This window comes from Hyla sarda, chromosome 4 (genome assembly GCF_029499605.1).
Source record: "Hyla sarda isolate aHylSar1 chromosome 4, aHylSar1.hap1, whole genome shotgun sequence".
NCBI lineage: Eukaryota > Metazoa > Chordata > Amphibia > Anura > Hylidae > Hyla > Hyla sarda.
The window spans coordinates 42881658-42901438 of record NC_079192.1 but is presented as its reverse complement, the minus strand read 5'-3'; positions in this window follow the sequence as shown (position 1 = coordinate 42901438).

Genomic DNA, 19781 nt, shown 5'->3' with positions numbered 1-19781 from the left:
CTTTGAAAGCTTATGCGCCACCTCCAACACTGTTCCCCATGCTGTGAGCGTAGTATATTCACTGCTCTTACGCACAGGCTCCTCCACTCCTTTGCCTTTCCGTACGGCATGAGAGAGGGAAATTGGCGGTGTGCTCTCGGATGCTGATTGGTGCAAAGCATTGACCCTCTGTCATAGATCTTCCTTCTCCTGCAGGATACACGAGACTAATTATAAAATAATATCCTGCTGGTATAGAGTTCCTGCTCTTCTCTCCCGTATTTACCCATCTGTCTCGGATTCTTGCTGGAGATGTGGACATCGGGGAGGAACTATGACGCATATATGGCTGTCCTGCCCTATGCTTGATGATTTTTGGGCCTCCGTCCTAGACAGAATCCGCTCATTCACCTCTCTAACCCTCCCAAGGGAACCGGCTGTCATACTACTCTCGATCCTGCCGCGAGACACACCCAAACTTACCTCCAAACTAACACATTTCCTACTACTATCTGCCAGATCAGTAATTCCCAGACTCTGGAAGTCCTCTATGGCCCTCACTCACTCATCTTGGCTTAGGGAAGTATCGCACATCTGTAGAATGGAGGAGCTGCTGGCGGACTCCAGACGCCAATGCACCAAATGTCATGAGGTTTGGGCCCCCTGGCTGGCCTTTGTGTCCTCGCCCGATTTCAGAACCCAGCACTTGGATGACTTGAGGGGATGATTGATCGACGATTGGGGACTGACCCGGACAGGTATGTGCACCACAAGAGAACCTCACTATATGCCGCCTTCAGTCTGTGGTCCTAGCCACTCTCTTCTCTTGTCTTTCTTTTCTATTCTTCCCTCCCTCCTTTCTATCTCCACACACTTGATTCACTCTTTGACTTGCCTGCCCTTTCTTTTTCTCCTCCTCTCCTTTCCCATGTCCCTTATGCTCCTCTTTTTTTTTCTTCCCTCCCTTCCCACCCCTTTTCCCTCCCTTCCTCCTTCTCCCACTGTTCCTCTCTCCTCCTCAAAACCCCTACCACCTTCTTAGTCTCAGGCCGACTCACGCTTGCCCCTGATCCACTTATATGTTGGTCTCATGACTACGAGTAGGTGTCACTCCAGCTAGCTCCGTTGGACTTCAGAGGTTATTTCTCACTTAGATAATGACTGTTTCTCATGCCTGTCTATTACCTCAGACCTGTGTAGTTTCAGCTTGATTGTATTTACTGTGGGAGCTCATTCCGGATGTCATGGGACGATGTTGACACCTGTGACTATGTTTCGTGATTTACAATGTTGTAAGTACTTGTTCATACTGACGAGATGTTTCTTCTATTGCCCTGTTGTCATTGTTGTATATGATACTTAATGATAATAAAAAGATATTTTGGAAAAAAAAAAAAATAGTGAGAAAATACCCCCCCCCCCCCCCCCCAAAAAAAAAAAAAAAAACATGCTCTTGGCATCCCACAGATTTGATAGCCTAAAAACACCATAAAAGGATGAAGAAACCCCCATTAGTGTCTGGTGTTTCATATTACCCTATTGATTCTAACCTAACATGTGCCCGTAGCGAGCATGGTGTTTTTTATGACAAACACGCCAAGTGTAATCCCAGCTGAAATGAATGTTTTCACAATAGGTGTGAACAGGCTGCAGGCTGTGCTAGATATATTTGCATAGTTGCGGCATACAGCACGTGCAGCATTTATGTGGCGGCTTTCCACTGACATATATGGCTTTCAGCGGGCACTTACTAGTTGTTTTTTCCTAGCTGCACAGTTTTGCACCACAACCACTCCGGCTGGGACCAGGCTGACCGATCTAATGACCATGATGCCGCAGAGAACGGCTTTCTTTTTGTGAAAGTTCTGGCGAACTACAATGCTCAGAAGAGGAGGAGCGCCATTGAGCTTTTGGAAAGAGAATTAGTTTGGAATGGTCAGGGCCATGTACGTTTACAAAGCCCCCAGTGGTGCCAGAACAGTGGACCCCCCCACATGTGACCCCATTTTGGAAACTACACCCCTCACAAAATTTAATAAGGAATGCAGTGAGTATTTTTCATTTTTACGGACCACTGTTCCAAAAATCTGTCCGACACCTGTGGGGCGTAAATTCTCAATGTACCCCTTATTACATTACGTGAGGGGTGTAATTTAGAAATGGGGTCACATGTGTTGGGGGTCCATTGTTCTGGCACTATGGGGGCTTTGTAAACACGTGGCCTTCAATTCCGGACAAATTTTCTCTGCAAAATCCCAATGGCGCTCCTTCTCTTCTGAGCATTGTAGTTCGCCCGCAGAGCACTTTAAATTCACATATGGGGTATGTTCTTACTCAGAAGAAATGGGGATACAAATTTGGGGCAAGCTTTTTTCCTATTTTCCCTTGTGAAAATGAAAAATTTAGGGTAACACCAGCATTTTAGTGAAAAAATATATATTTTTTCATTTTCCCATCCAACTTTAATGAAAATTCGTCAAACACCTGTGGGGTGTTCAGGCTCATTATACCCCTTGTCACGTTCGGTGAGGGGTGTAGTTTCCAAAATGGGGTCACATGTGGGTATTTTTTTTTTTTTTGCGTTTGTCAGAACCGCTGTACAATCAGCCAACCCTGTGCAAATCACCAATTTAGGCCTCAAATGTACATGGTGCGCTCTCATCCCTGAGCCTTGTTGTGAGCCCGCAGAGCATTTTACGCTCACATCTGGGGTATTTCTGTACTCAGGAGAAATTGCATTACATATTTTGGGAGTCTTTTTTTCCTTTTACCGCTTGTGGAAATAAAAAGTATGGGGCAACACCAGCATGTTAGTGTAATTTTTTTTATTTTTTTACACTAACAGGCTGGTGTAGCCCCCAACTTTTCCTTTTCACAAGCGGTAAAAGGAAAAAAATTTGTAGTGCAATTTCTCCTGAGTACGGAGATACCCCATATGTGGCCCTAAACTGTTTCCTTGAAATACGACAGGGCTCCAAAGTGAGAGAGCGCAATGCGCATTTGAGGACTAAATTAGGGATTGCACAGGGGTGGACATAGGGGTATTCTACGCCAGTGATTCCCAAACAGGGTGCCTCCAGCTGTTGCTAAACTCCCAGCATGCCTGGACAGTCAGTGGCTGTCCAGAAATGCTGGGAGCTGTTGTTTTGCAACAGCTGGAGGCTCCGTTTTGGAAACCCTGCCGTACAAGACGTTTTTAATTTTTTATTTTGGGGGGGGGGGGGGACAGTGTAAGGGGGTGTATATGTAGTGTTTTACCCTTTATTATGTGCAAGTGTAGTGTAGTGTTTTTAGGGTACATTCACACTGGCGTGTTATGATGAATTTCCCGCTAGAAGTTTGCGCTGTGGCGAAAAATTTGCCCAAACTTGAAGCAGGAAATTTACTGTAAACCTGTCCGTGTGAATGTATATTGTAGATTCACATGGGGGGGGCAAACCTCCAGCTGTTTCAAAACTACAACTCCCAGCATGTACTGACAGACCGTGCATGCTGGGAGTTGTACTTTTGCAACAGCTGGAGGCACACTGGTTGGAAAACCTTCAGTTAGGTTATGTTACCTAACTCAGTATTTTCCAACCAGTGTGCCTCCAGCTGTTGCAAAACTACAACTCCCAGCATGTACTAATCACCGAAGGGCATGCTGGGAGATGTAGTTATGCAACAGCTGGAGGTACCCAACTACAATTCCCAGCATGCCGAGACAGCTGTTTGCTTTCTGGGCATGCTGGGGATTGCAGTTTTGCAACATCTGGAGAGCTACAGTTTTTAGACCACTGCACAGTGATCTTCAAACTGTGGACCTTCAGATGTTGCAAAACTACAACTCCCAGCATGTCCAGACAACAAACAGCTATGTGGGCATACTAGGAGTTGTAGTTTTGCAAGATCTGGAGGGATATAGTTTAGAGACCACTGTATAGTGGTCTCAAACTGCAGCCCTCCAGCTGTTGCAAAACTACATATTCCAGCATGCTCAAACAGCTGTCTGGGCATGCTGGGAGTTGTAGTTTTGCAACATCTGGAGGGCTACAGTTAGAGACCACAGTCTCAGACTGTAGCCCTCCAGATCAACTTACCGGCTTCCGTAGGATCTCGGGAGCCGTCCTCTTCAGAAGCACGTGACGCCGCCCGCCGATCAACGTCGCCGCAGCCTCCGGACGGGTAAGTGGACGTCGGCGCCCGATCCCCTTCGGTTCCTCATTCTGCCCCGCCTATTGTGGGTGGGCAGGACAGGGATAACGAAAGTTAACCCCCCCGCCCCCGGTCTGCTATTGGTCGTCGCATCTGACGATCAATAGCAGACCAATAGCAGGGATAGGAGGGGTGGCAACCCTGCCACCCCACTCCTATGCCTACAGGGGGATCGTGGGTGTCTTAGACAACCGCGATCCCCCTTCTATTCCGGGTCACCGGGTCACAATAGACCCGTATGACCCGGAATCGGCGCAAATCGCAAGTGTGAATTCACTTGCGATTTGCGCCGATCGCCGATGGGGGGAGGTCTGATGACCCCCCCTGGGCATTTGCGCAGGGTGCCTGCTGATTGATATCAGCAGTCATCCCGGCCTGGTCCCCGCCCAGCGTGCGGCGGAAACTGAAATTCCCACGGGCGTATGGATACGCCCTGGGTCCTTAAGTACCAGGACGTCAAAGCGTATCCATACGCCCTAGGTCCTTAAGTGGTTAAACACTAACCTTGAGGTTGGGGAAATTTGCCAGATTTGTAAATTATTTCTATTTAAAAATCTTAATCCTTCCAATACTTATCAGCTGCTGTATTCTACAGAGGAAGTTATTTTCTTTTTGGATTTTTTTCCAGTCTGACCACAGTGCTCTCTGCTGACACCTCTGTCCATGTCAGGAACTGTCCGGAGTAGGAGAAATTTACTATGGAGATTTTCTCCTACTCACAGAGAGCACTGTAGTCAGACCGAAAAGAACTATACAACTTCCTCTGTAGCATACGACAGCTGATAAGTACTGTAAGGATTAAAATTTTTAAGAAGTTATTTACAAATCTGTTTAACTTTCTGGCACCAGTTGATTTAAAAAAATAAATAAAATGTTTTCCCCCGGAGTACCCCTTTTACGTAACACCTGTAAATTCTGCACTACGAATATCAGCAGCCACAGAAGAGAGAGGTCATCCAACAACTGAAGTCCCAAAAAAATCTGCCACTAAATCCCTCAAGCAACCGTTCAGTCCCAGTCCAGAACCATCTGACCGGACCACAGGGACCAGTGTGGAGGAGAACAGGGTCCAGGCTGTAAAATAGAAGAACACCGGAGCAGCCAGATACACTGACTCTAAGGCTGAGCCTCATACTTCTACCGAAGCTGCAGAGTTATAGGGGAACTGTAAAAATGAAAGTACTACAACCCCCAGTGTGGTCCGTCTATGCCCCCCTAAGGGTCAGGGTTGGAGGAGGCACAGGTTGAAAAGACACACTACAATGGGAGTTGTAGTACTGTAGTTGTTAAAGAAAAAATATGTTTTCATCAGGTTGCCCATAGCAACCAATCAGATTGCTTCTTTCATTCTTGATAAGAACTCTGAAAAATAAAAGAAGTGATCTGATTGGTTGCTAAGAGCAACTGGACAACATTTCCTCTCCACAGGTACATTTTCCCGATTGTCTTCATATTTAGGATGAGAATCTACTGACAAAGTGAGTAGCCAACCATTTCTGGGCATAAAACTCTGTAAGAGACAGCAGTCTGGGGGCGTCTGTGGTGGACATGAAGGAAGGGGGGGGTCCAGGGAAATTGAGATTTGACGTCTGCAGCGAGCGCTTCTCACTGAGCGCTTCTCTCATCCCAGGTATTGCAGGGGGACCCCCCACGATCAGCTACTTATCCCATAACCCATGGATAGGGGATAAGTTAATTTTTGTCATAGTTCTCCTTTAATTGGCCAGAACACACCCAAAATCGGACCCAGCCAAACATTGCTTTGTGTCCTGTCATTTCTCCCAGCTGTTCTTTTTCTACCTGCTTGTAAGGCATGCCTACACTCTCTAATTCCTTAAAGTGGTACTCCGCCCCTAGATATCTTATCCCCTACCTTAAGGATAGGACAAAAGATGACTGATCACTGGGACCCCCGCGGATCTTCATGCAGCACCCGACGTTCTGAATAATATATTTAGAACTCTGGGTTCTCGTGGTGCGGGTCGTGACCTCCCGCCACGCCCTTTCAATTTATGTCTATGGGAGGTGGTGTGATGTCACAAGAAGGTGTGGCATGATGTCACGAATCCCACCACAGGAACCAGTGATGTAAACATACTATTTAGAATTTTGGTTGCTGCATAGAGATTGCTGGGGTCCCAGCAGCAGGATCCCCTTGATCAGACATCTTATCCCCTATCCTTTACATAGGGGATAAGATATCTAGAGGCGGAGTACCCCTTTAAGGGACAGTTCATGTACCCAAAAGTTGATCCTTTGCAACCGTATGACCCCTAGCAAGTTCCCTGCATGAGTCCCATTCATCAGAAAAAGGCTTGTGCATGGAACTTGCTGGGTGTTCTACGTTTGCCTCATAAACTGCACCACCAGTGGCGTTGCTAAGGTTGGTGTCACCCGGTGCGATATAAAATGGTGTCACCCCCATACCTACCCCCCCCCCCAGTAAGTTTTTCGCCTGTTGTGACAGGCGCCACTGATGTAGAGCATTGTGAAAAATTCCAGTATAATAATCAGATATACCAGTTGCCAAAGAATGGGAAAGTGCTAAAAAAGGTTTCACCAATTAAAATTACAGCTCCCAGCATGACCTAAGCAGTGGTGAGGTTATGCTGGGAGCAGGCCCGATGCTGTCATAAGGCAAACCATGCGTCCGCTTGAGGGCGCATGGACTCGCAGCTGATGGGGGCGGAAAAATTAAGACTTTTTTTTATACTAAGACCCCCACCTGTGCGCCCCGCCGCCGCACAGCAGAGGCCACTGCTACCACTCCACCCTCTCTGGTTTTATTGCTGCGGCCCACCGAGATTCCCGAAATGGAGCTTCGCTTGTGTAGGCAGAAATCCTTGCACCGGCCCTGGCTGGGAGTTGTAGTTAGAACTTAGAAGTGACTACAGCTCTGATGGGACATAATGAGGAATACACACAATAATATCAGTGACTACAGGGGACTTCTCTATAGTCTTTCCTTATGCACCCTCATCATACATAAGGAGGATCATCCTCCTGCCAGTGGCACCCCTATCATCCAGGATGGTGGGGGTGCTACTGGCAGAAGGATGATCCTCCCAATGGATTATGAGGGTGCTACGGCCAGGATGATGGGGGTGCTACATCTGCAGGAGCATCCTCCTGCCAGCAGCACCCCCATCATCCCGGAGGATGATCTGCTGATGGATGATGGGGGTGCAGCACCCCCATAATTCATCAGTAGCACCCTCATCATACATAAGGAGGATCATCCTCTTGCCAGAGGCACCCCCCCCCCCATCATCATCCAGGAGGATGATCCTGCTGATGGATGATGGGGGTGCTACTCACAGGAGGATGATCCTGCTGATGGATAATGGGGGTGCAGCACCCCCATCATTCATCAGTAGCACCCCCATCATACATAAGGAGGATCATCCTCCTGGCAATGGCACCCCCCAGAGCCTCTCAGCACCCCCTTTCTCCCTGTTACATTAAAACATTAAATCAGTGTTTCCCAACCAGGGTGCTTCCAGCTGTTGCAAAACTACAACTCCCAGCATGCCCTGACAGCCAAAGGCTGTCTGGGCATGCTGGGAGTAATAGTTTTGCAACAGCTGGAGGCACCCTGGTTGGGAAACACTGCATTAAATACACAGTTTTGCAGAGAGGTCTCACCAGCTCACCAGTCTCTTGTCTTCACTTTCTCCTCTCCCCGGGCGGCTCCAGGTCCAGGAATGTCCGGGGGTTGGGGAGGAATTTATCACCCATGCAGACGCGGAGCACATGAGGCAGGGACACATCGGGGGAGGGAGCAGACGTGCGCACGGCACTTCTGTTCCCAAAAAGCATTGCACGTCTTAAAGAGGCAGCTTCCTGGGGCTGGGGGATAGGATTGTGTCGGGGGCTGAAACTGGAGTGCGGCAGCCTGCAGGTAATGAAAGAAGCCTCTTCTGTCTGGGGATGATGCAAATACCGGCTGAGATGAGTGACGGTGTGCAGATGTGGGGGGTGCTGCCGGCCGTGGTGTCACCCCTCCAGGCTGGTGTCACCCGGTGCGCTCCGCACCCCCCGCACCCGGGTCGCAACGCCACTGTGCACCACCCAGCACCAGTTGCCTCTCTCCGCACCGCATTATGCAGATCGTGCAGGAGAGCAGCTTTGGTCATCCATGTTTTGCTAACTCTATTTTCACACACAGAAATAAATAAATGAGTCGAACAAGTCAAAGAACAGTTTAAAAAAAGGGGAACTTTATTTATTATTTATTAAAATGTTTGTTTAGGGGACTTTTTGTAACCTCCCATCACTCACAAAGAGCGTACAGTAACTAATACTCAGGACAGGAAAAACCTCCAGAGGGGAGGAAACCTGTAGGGAATCCATGGCTACTGTATGGCCCTTCCTCTGGGCATACTAAAGGAGGTTACCTCTATAATTTGGGCAAATGTTTCTGTGTATGTGCATGATTCCTAGGCCTGTGCCTTCATCCAACGTCTTGCTGTAGGTCCGGAAATGCTACTTCATGTCCTGGAAATAGTGCATCTAAGATAAGAAAAAAAAGATAAATTATTTACATGTTTATCATAGAAATACACATGGAACTGCACTAAAGACCTTTTGGACACAACAATGTAACACTTACCAGTCACAGTCATGTGTATGACTTTGCATTCCCGCGTCCCTACACAGTGTCCAGCACCGGCCCCTCACTGATGGAGAATGAACAGGAGCAGTGTTATTTCTGCTCAGTGCTGCTCTTTGGTGGACAATGGTTATGACATCACATGTGTGACACGCTGTTACCTCCTGGGAGTTCTATTTCAGTAGTGCTGCTCTCTGATTGGCTGAAAATCAAAAAAGCTTTCTAATATATTCTGTATGTCTGTTATCTAAGGTTTTTGACAATTTTTACAAAAATGGCGCCACTCCCTGTGGGTGCGTTATATTTGTTTCTCCTAACCAGACATTCTGTATAAGTAATATCATTTGGTGGCCCCAACAGCCTGGGCCCATAGGTTTCTTACATAGATCAATGCTACTCCGATAGGCTCAATGAGCAGCGCTGGCCGCCGGGACGTCTGACGAGTGACGTCCCTGACGTTGCGGTCTGGAGCTAAGGATGTCACTAGTCAGAAGTCCCAGCAGCCATTGATTTAAAGTGGTCGTGGCTCCTGCTGCCAGTTCAAGATCAGACACCATGGCCCTAGATTGACATACTGCAACACCGATCCCCTGTGGCTGCCCACCTGTTGCAAAACTACAACTCTCAGCCTTAGGCTGTCAGGGCATGCTGGGAGTTGTAGCTTTGCAATAGCTGGACAGACGTCTGTCGAAAGGGGGGAAAAGCACCAGAAATAAAGCAATGTGGGCTTTGAAAAACACCATTTATATGTTGTTTTTAATCACAGCCTAAGCCTAGGAACAAACACAATTCTTGTTTGATGTTTTTTTCTGTTTTTTGCAAAAAAAAACAAACATCAAAATCTCCCCCCTCATTTCTTTTCTCAGCTATCTTTGTGTTATTTTTGCTAAAAGCACTGGGGGGGGGGGGGGGGTTGGTCTTAGAGATTTTTCAAAACCAGGGAAGAGGGAAAGTGGACCAGTTGCCCATAGCAACCAATCAGGTAGTTTCTTTCATTTTTAAAAAGGTCTCTGAAAAGTGAAAGAAGCGATCTGATTGGTTGCTATGGGCAACTGGTCCACTTGACCTCTGCACAGGTTTTCATACATCTGTCCCAATGTGTATTATTATTATCATCATCATCATCATCATCATCATCATCATCATTATTATTATTATTATTATTATAGGAAGTGTTTTTTCTTTGGTGTTTTTTTCCCCCTCTGGCTTATCTCATTACAAGTCATGTGATTCTTTCATCATTTGAAGGATTTCTATAAAAAATAAATAGTGAGAAAATACCCCCCCCCCCCCCCCCCCAGAAAAAAAAAAAACATGCTCTCGGCATCCCACAGATTTGATAGCCTAAAAACACCATAACAGGATGAAGAAACCCCCATTAGTGTCTGGTGTTTCATATTACCCTATTGATTCCAACCTAACATGTGCCCGCAGCGAGCATGGTGTTTTTTATGACAAACACGCCAAGTGTAATCCCAGCTGAAATTAATGTTTTCACAATAGGTGTGAACAGGCTGCAGGCTGTGCTAGATATATTTGCATAGTTGCGGCATACAGCACGTGCAGCATTTATGTGGCGGCTTTCCGCTGGTATATATGGCTTTCTGTACTGGTGAATGCAGCGGGCACTTACTGGTGGTTTTTTCCTAGCTGCACAGTTTTGCACCACAACCACTCCGGCTGGGACCAGGCTGACCGATCTAATGACCAAGATGCCGCAGTGAACGGCTTTCTTTCTGTGAAAGTTCTGGTGAACTACAATGCTCAGAAGAGGAGGAGCGCCATTGAGCTTTTGGAAAGAGAATTAGTTTGTAATGGTCAGGGCCATGTGCGTTTACAAAGCCCCCCATGGTGCCAGAACAGTGGACCCCCCCACATGTGACCCCATTTTGGAAACTACACCCCTCACAGAATTTAATAAGGGGTGCAGTGAGTATTTACACCCCACAGATCTTTGGAACAGTGGGCTGTGCAAATGAAAAATTACATTTTTCATTTTTACGGACCACTGTTCCAAAAATCTCTCAGACACCTGTGGGGCGTAAATTCTCAATGTACCCCTTATTACATTACGTGAGGGGTGTAGTTTCCAAAATGGGGTCACATGTGTCGGGGGTCCATTGTTCTGGCACTATGGGGGCTTTGTAAACATATGTGGCCTTCAATTCCGGACAAATTTTCTCTACAAAATCCCAATGGAGCTCCTTCTCTTCTGAACATTGTAGTTCGCCCGCAGAGCACTTTAAATTCACATATGGGGTATGTTCTTACTCAGAAGAGATGGGGTTACAAATTTGGGGGGGCTTTTTTCCTATTTTTCCTTGTGAAAATGAAAAATGTAGGGTAACACCAGCATTTTAGTGAAAAAATATATATTTTTTCATTTTCCCATCCAACTTTAATGAAAATTTGTCAAACACCTGTGGGGTGTTCAGGCTCATTATACCCCTTGTCACGTTCGGTGAGGGGTGTAGTCTCCAAAATAGGGTCACATGTGGGTATTTTTTTTTTTTCCGTTTGTGTTTTTAGGGTACATTCAGACTGGCGTGCTACGGTGAATTTCCCGCTAGGAGTTTGCGCTGCGGCGAAAAATTTGCCCAAACTTGAAGCAGGAAATTTACTGTAAACCTGTCCGTGTGAATGTACCCTGTACATTCACATGGGGGGGGCAAACCTCCAGCTGTTTCAAAACTACAACTCCCAGCATGTACTGACAGACCGTGCATGCTGGTAGTTGTACTTTTGCAACAGCTGGAGGCACACTGGTTGGAAAACCTTCAGTTAGGTTCTGTTACCTAACTCAGTATATTCCAACCAGTGTGCCTCCAGCTGTTGCAAAACTACAACTCCCAGCATGTACTAATCACCGAAGGGCATGCTGGGAGATGTAGTTATGCAACAGCTGGAGGTAAACAACTACAATTCCCAGCATGCCGAGACAGCTGTTTGCTTTCTGGGCATGCTGGGGATTGCAGTTTTGCAACATCTGGAGAGCTACAGTTTTTAGACCACTGCACAGTGATCTCAGAACTGTGGACCTCCAGATGTTGCAAAACTACAACTCCCAGCATGCCCAGACAACAAACAGCTATGTGGGCATGCTAGGAATTGTAGTTTTGCAAGATCTGGAGGGATATAGTTTAGAGATCACAGTCTCAGACTGTATAGTGGTCTCAAACTGCAGCCCTCCAGCTGTTGCAAAACTACGTATTCCAGCATGCCCAAACAGCTGTCTGGGCATGCTGGGAGTTGTAGTTTTGCAACATCTGGAGGGCTACAGTTAGAGACCACAGTCTCAGACTGTAGCCCTCCAGATCAACTTACCGGCTTCTGTAGGATCCCGGGAGCCGTCCTCTTCAGAAGCACATGACGCCGCCCGCCGATCAACGTTGCCGCAGCCTCCGGACGGGTAAGTGGACGTCGGCGCCCGGTCCCCTTCGGTTCCCCGTTCTGCCCCGCCTATTGTGGGTGGGCAGGACGGGGAAAACGAAAGTTAACCCCCCCGCCCCCAGTTTGCTATTGGTCGTCGCCTCTGACGATCAATAGCAGACCAATAGCAGGGATAGGAGGGGTGGCAACCCTGCCACCTCACTCCTATGCCTACAGGGGAATCGTGGGTGTCTTAGACAACCGCGATCCCCCTTCTATTCCGGGTCAACGGGTCACAATAGACCCGTATGACCCGGAATCGGCGCAAATCGCAAGTGTGAATTCACTTGCGATTTGCGCCGATCGCCGATGGGGGGGTCTGATGACCCCCCTGGGCATTTGTGCGGGGTGCCTGTTGATTGATATCAGCAGTCACCCTGGCCCGGTCCCCGCCCGGCGCGCGGCGGGGACTGAAATTCCCACGGGCGTATGGATACGCCCTGGGTCCTTAACCCCTTAAGGACCGGAGCGTTTTTTGCAATTCTGACCACTGTCACTTTAAACATTAATAACTCTGGAATGCTTTTAGTTATCATTCTGATTCCGAGATTGTTTTTTCGTGACATATTCTACTTTAACTTAGTGGTAAAATTTTATGGTAACTTGCATCCTTTCTTGGTGAAAAATCCCAAAATTTGATGAAAAAAATGAAAATTTTGCATTTTTCTAACTTTGAAGCTCTCTGCTTGTAAGGAAAATGGATATTCAAAATATATTTTTTTGGGGTTCACATATACAATATGTCTACTTTATGTTTGCATCATAAAATTTATGAGTTTTTACTTTTGGAAGACACCATAGGGCTTCAAAGTTCAGTAGCAATTTTGAAATTTTTCACAAAATTTTCAAACTCACTATTTTTCAGGGACCAGTTCAGTTTTGAAGTGGATTTGAAGGGTCTTCATATTAGAAATACCCCATAAAAGACCCCATTATAAAAACTACACCCCCTAAAGTATTCAAAAAAACATTCAGTAAGTGTATTAACCCTTTAGGTGTTTCACAGGAATAGCAGCAAAGTGAAGGAGAAAATTGAAAAACTTCATTTTTTACACTCGCATGTTCTTGTAGACCCAATTTTTGAATTTTTGCAAGGGATAAAAAGGAAAAAATTTTTACTTGTATTTGAAACCCAATTTCTCTCGAGTAAGCACATACCTCATATGTCTATGTTAATTGTTCGGCGGGCGCAGTAGAGGGCTCAGAAGGGAAGGAGCGACAAATGGTTTTTGGGGGGCATGCCGCATTTAGGAAGCCCCTTTGGTGCCAGGACAGCAAAAAAAAAACACATGGAATACCATTTTGGAAACTAGACCCCTCAGGGAACGTAACAAGGGGTAAAGTGAACCTTAATACCCTACAGGTATTTCACGACTTTTGCATATGTAAAAAAAATATATATTTTTTTTACCTAAAATGCTTGGTTTCCCAAAAATTTTACATTTTTAAAAAGGGTAATAGCAGAAAATACCCCCCAAAATTTGAAGCCCAATTTCTCCCGATACAGAAAACACCTCGCATGGGGGTGAAAAGTGCTCTGCTGGTGCACTACAGGTCTCAGAAGAGAAGGAGTCACATTTGGCTTTTTGAAAGCAAATTTTGCTCTGGGGGCATGCCGCATTTAGGAAGCCCCTATGGTGCCAGAACAGCAAAAAAAAACCACATGGCATACCATTTTGGAAACTAGACCCCTCGGGGAACGTAACAAGGGGTAATGTGAACCTTAATACCCTACAGGTGTTTCACGACTTTTGCATATGTAAAAAAAATATATATTTTTTTAACCTAAAATGCTTGGTTTCCCAAAATTTTTACAATTTTAAAAAGGGTAATAGCAGAAAATACCCCCCAAAATTTGAAGCCCAATTTCTCCCGATTCAGAAAACACCCCATATGGGTGTGAAAATTGCTCTGCTGGCGCACTACAGGTCTCAGAAGAGAAGGAGTCACATTTGGCTTTTTGAAAGTGAATTTTGCTCTGGGGGCATGCCGCATTTAGGAAGCCCCTATGGTGCCAGGACAGCAAAAAAAAAACACATGGCATACCATTTTGGAAACTAGACCCCTCGGGGAACGTAACAAGGGGTAATGTGAACCTTAATACCCTACAGGTGTTTCACGACTTTTGCATATGTAAAAAAATATATACTTTTTTTACCTAAAATGCTTGGTTTCCCAAAATTTTTACAATTTTAAAAAGGGTAATAGCAGAAAATACCCCCCAAAATTTGAAGCCCAATTTCTCCCGATTCAGAAAACACCCCATATGGGTGTGAAAAGTGCTCTGCTGGCGCACTACAGGTCTCAGAAGAGAAGGAGTCACATTTGGCTTTTTGAAAGCGAATTTTGCTCTGGGGGCATGCCGCATTTAGGAAGCCCCTATGGTGCCAGGACAGCAAAAAAAAAAACACATGGCATACTATTTTGGAAACTAGACCCCTCGGGGAACGTAACAAGGGGTAATTTGAACCTTAATACCCTACAGGTGTTTCACGACTTTTGCATATGTAAAAAAATATATATTTTTTTTACCTAAAATGCTTGTTTTCCCAAAAATTTTACATTTTTTAAAAGGGTAATAGCAGAAAATACCCCCCAAAATTTGAAGCCCAATTTCTCCCGAGTACGGCGATACCCCATATGTGGCCCTAAACTGTTGCCTTGAAATACGACAGGGCTCCAAAGTGAGAGCGCCATGCGCATTTGAGGCCTAAATTAGGGACTTGCATAGGGGTGGACATAGGGGTATTCTACGCCAGTGATTCCCAAACAGGGTGCCTCCAGCTGTTGTAAAACTCCCAGCATGCCTGGACAGTCAACGGCTATCTGGCAATACTGGGAGTAGTTGTTTTGCAACAGCTGGAGGCTCCGTTTTGGAAACAGTGGCGTACCAGACGTTTTTCATTTTTATTGGGGAGGGGGGTTGTATAGGGGTATGTGTATATGTAGTGTTTTTTACTTTTTATTTTATTTTGTGGTAGTGTAGTGTAGTGTTTTTAGGGTACAGTCGCACGGGCGGGGGGTTCACAGTAGTTTCTCGCTGGCAGTTTGAGCTACGGCAGAAAATTTGACGCAGCTCAAACTTGCAGCCGGATACTTACTGTAATCCTCCGCCCATGTGAGTGTACCCTGTACGTTCACATTGGGGGGGGGGGGGGGGGGGGGAACATCCAGCTGTTGCAAAACTACAACTCCCAGCATGTACGGTCTATCAGTGCATGCTGGGAGTTGTAGTTTTGCAACCGCTGGAGGCTCCGTTCTGGAAACAGTGGCGTACCAGACGTTTTTCATTTTTATTGGGGAGGGGAGGGGGGCTGTGTAGGGGTATGTGTATATGTAGTGTTTTTTACTTTTTATTTTATTGTGTGTTAGTGTAGTGTTTTTAGGGTACAGTCGCACGGGCAGGGGGTTCACAGTAGTTTCTCGCTGGCAGTTTGAGCTGCGGCAGAAATTTTGCCGTACCTCAAACTTGCAGCCGGATACTAACTGTAATCCTCCGCCCATGTGAGTGTACCCTGTACGTTCACATTGGGGGGGAACATCCAGCTGTTGCAAAACTACAACTCCCAGCATGTACGGTCTATCAGTGCATGCTGGGAGTTGTAGTTTTGCAACAGCTGGAGGCACACTGGTTGTGAAACACAGAGTTTGGTAACAAACTCAGTGTTTTGCAACCAGTGTGCCTTCAGCTGTTGCAAAAGCTACAACCCCCAGCATGTACGGACAGCGGAAGGGCATGCTGGGTGTTGTAGTTATGCAACAGCTGGAGGCATACTACTTTGGCTGGGGATGCTGGGGATTGTAGTTATGCAACAGCTGGAGACACACTGGTTTACTACTTAACTCAGTGTGCCTTCAGCTGTTGCAAAACTACAACTCTCAGCAGTCACCGACAGCCAACGGGCATGCTGGGAGTTGTAGTTATGCAACCACCAGATGCACCACTACAACTCCCAGCATGCACTTTAGCTGATTGTGCAAGCTGGGAGTTGTAGTTACACAACAGCTGAAGGTACACTTTTCCATAGAAAGAATGTGCCTCCAGCTGTTGCAAAACTACAAGTCCCAGCATGCCCATAAGGGCATGCTGGGAGTTGTGGTGGTCTGCCTCCTGCTGTTGCATAACTACAGCTCTCAGCATGCCCTTTTTGCATGCTGGGAGCTGTTGCTAAGCAACAGCAGGAGGCTGTCACTCACCTCCAACGATCCTCGCTGCACCAGGTCAGTCCCTCGTCGTCTCCGCCGCCGCCGCTGCTCCTGGGGCCCCGATCCCAACAGGGACGCCGGGGATCGGGGTCCCCAGCACCGGGGGTCGTCTTCCCGCACCCGCTCACGTCCTCCGGAAGAGGGGCGGAGCGGGTTGCGGGAGTGACACCCGCAGCAGGCGCCCTGATTGGTCGGCCGGTAATCCGGCCGACGAATCAGGGCGATCGTGAGGTGGCACCAGTGCCACCTCACCCTGCTGGCTCTGGCTGATCGGGGCCGTCTCTGACGGCCCCGATCAGCCAATAATTCCGGGTCACCGGGTCACTGGAGACCCGATTGACCCGGAATCCGCCGCAGATCGCTGGACTGAATTGTCCAGCGATCTGCGGCCATCGCCGACATGGGGGGTCATAATGACCCCCCTGGGCGATATGCCCCGATGCCTGCTGAACGATTTCAGCAGGCATCGGGGACCGGCTCCGCTCCAGATGGTTGCGGGGGGCCGGTAAAACACATGACGTTCTCATACGTCATGTGTCCTTAAGGACTCGGAAATGGAGACGTATGAGAACGTCATGTGTCCTTAAGGGGTTAAGTACCAGGATGTCAAAGCGTATCCATACGCCCTAGGTCCTTAAGTGGTTAAACACTAACCTTGAGGTTGGGAAAATTTGCCAGATTTGTAAATTATTTCTATTTAAAAATCTTAATCCTTCCAATACTTATCAGCTGCTGTATTCTACAGAGAAAGTTATTTTCTTTTTGGATTTCTTTTCAGTCTGACCACAGTGCTCTCTGCTGACACTCTTTTTTTTATTATAAAAGTACAAAACTTATATAAAAACACAACACAAACTTAACCAGCTATAACATAAATAACAAATATACTGGTACCAAAAAACTAAAACAAAACCCTGCCTAACCGGCCAGCCCAGCTTTACAAAAACCTAAAATATGTCAACCCACCTAACCGAACCAAACAACACACTCACACGCATACCAAAAATGAACATAAAAATAGCACTTGGCTTATCAAAATATGAAAATAAAATTTAGCACTACCTAGCTACAACTCAAAACCATGCATATCCGGGAAACAAAACAAGAAAAAAAAAATTTTCATTTTTTTTTTTTATAAATAAATAAATAAATAAAATTATAAAAAAAAACAACAAAAAAACTAACAAATAAGCTCAAATAAACAACGTAACAACATAATAAACTCAAATAAACCACGTAACATGATAACTGGTCCGACTGCCATAGCTACTGTAATTCTGCAATATGAAAAGAAAAAAATAAATAAATACAAAATACAAAATAAAAAATTATTATCCATATATATATATATATATATATATATATATATATATATATATATACATACACACATAAACAATATACATACGAAATCACATGAACATAATAATATAGTATTTCACTAAAAATACATATATATATATATACACTACAGAAAACCTACAAAAACAATAGAAAACCCTACCAAAATCCCTACACTAAAACTGTACCCTCTCCCACACCACCCCTCCTGCACATGGGTCAGAGTCCATACCGTTCGTACACAAAGTCCTGTTCATAACTGACCCATGTCAGGTCCCCAAAAGAAAAGCAAAACACCACCACCCACAAAAAAAAAAAAAAAAAAAACACCCTCCCCACCTAGCACTCCTCCCAACCAACTTACACACAAACTTATACATATTTACACACTGAACCAAAGCAACCTTAAGCCCAAGTTTGGTCGCCTGTAAACCCTTCATACCATATCAGCTTAAATCAAAACAAAAAGCTAGCGTGCACATGCATTGGCCCACCACCAGGAAGAAGGGTGGCAGACCTGATACATGAAAATAATTTTAAACTCTTTCCCGAACTCCCCCCTACAATTTTCCCTAATTCTATTCCTCCATTAAAACTGACCCTGCTCTCACCCTATCACTATCCCTATAACACTGCCTCTAACCAAAATAAAGGTACTCTACCTAAAAAGGTCTAGTAACTGGGGCACATCAAAAGAAAAACCTCTCCACAGTAGAGAAGCCCTACTGGTACCAAGACTGCCATACTCCAAAGACCTGATCTTCTCGAGGTCACCGGTGATATTCCTACAGACCTCCACCTCGGAGAGGATTTTCTGTTGGGTCGACACTTAACACCGTGCGTTCCACGTGTAGTACCTAACCACTAAACTAACTAAGAATAAAGTGCCCCGATCTCGGCCACCCAGGTTCCTGAATGCCCCATAAGCTCACTCCGGATAGGTTAGGCCGGCAAGTTGACTCCAGCAGATGGAAGCGCCCACTCGGTTGTAGACCCCTATATTAAAGGGACAATGAAGCAGGAAGTGGTCCATGCTTTCCAGCGTGTCCCCACACTCTTCTCGGGGACATCCCCGGTCATCAGAGTTCCTACACTTCAGATTGTCCCTTACATATAGCTTCCCCTGAAAGCAGCGCCAGGCCAAGTCCCAAAACTTCTGGGGGATCCTTTTCATGTTTAAAAGGTACAACCCCATCCTCAGATCCCGACCTGGGCAGTCCCTGAGCGCCAGAGGCTTCTGGAAGTGGGTCAACAGAACCCGTTTGTCAAGGAACTGCCTTGAATGGGTCCTGATCTCCCACACTCCCAGACCCCACCGACGTATTGCCTTCAGAGTCGGGGTAGCATAAGCCGGAAGATATCCATGGGGCATTCGGAGGTCCTTCACTCGCCCTCCTCTCTCCCATTCCTGGAAGAAAGGCCGAAACCATTCCCTGCAGGAGATTACCCACGGAGGAGCCCTCTCTTTCCAGAGGTTTGCGATGTTAGCTTTCAAGAAGGTGTTCGTAAAGAACACCACAGGGTTTACCATAGATAAACCCCCTAGTCTCCTCTTGTGGTTCGTAACCTCCCTCTTGACTAGGTTCATCCTGTTCCCCCATAACAGTTGGAAAAACAGGCTGTAGATCCTAGTGTAGTAAGCCTCTGGCAAGATACATACGCTGCCCAGATAGATAAACAAGGGGAGCAGGTACGATTTGATCAGGTGTACCCTTTCCCTGAGGGTCATAGACCAACCCTTCCACTGGTCCACTTTCTGAGCGGCATCCTGCAGCTTACCATCCCAGTTTTTAGTGGGATAATCATCCTGGCCGAAAGTGATGCCTAAGACTTATGCTGATTCTTGGGGCCCTGGAAGGGTGTCCGGGAGATCAAACGTGGGATCCCCCCCTCCCAGCCAGAGACTCTCACACTTATCCCGGTTGATCTTAGACCAGGATGCCTCCGAGTAGCGGTCCACCTCCGACATCACCACATCGACCTCCTCTCTCTCGAGAGAGAGACGAAAATAGTGACATCG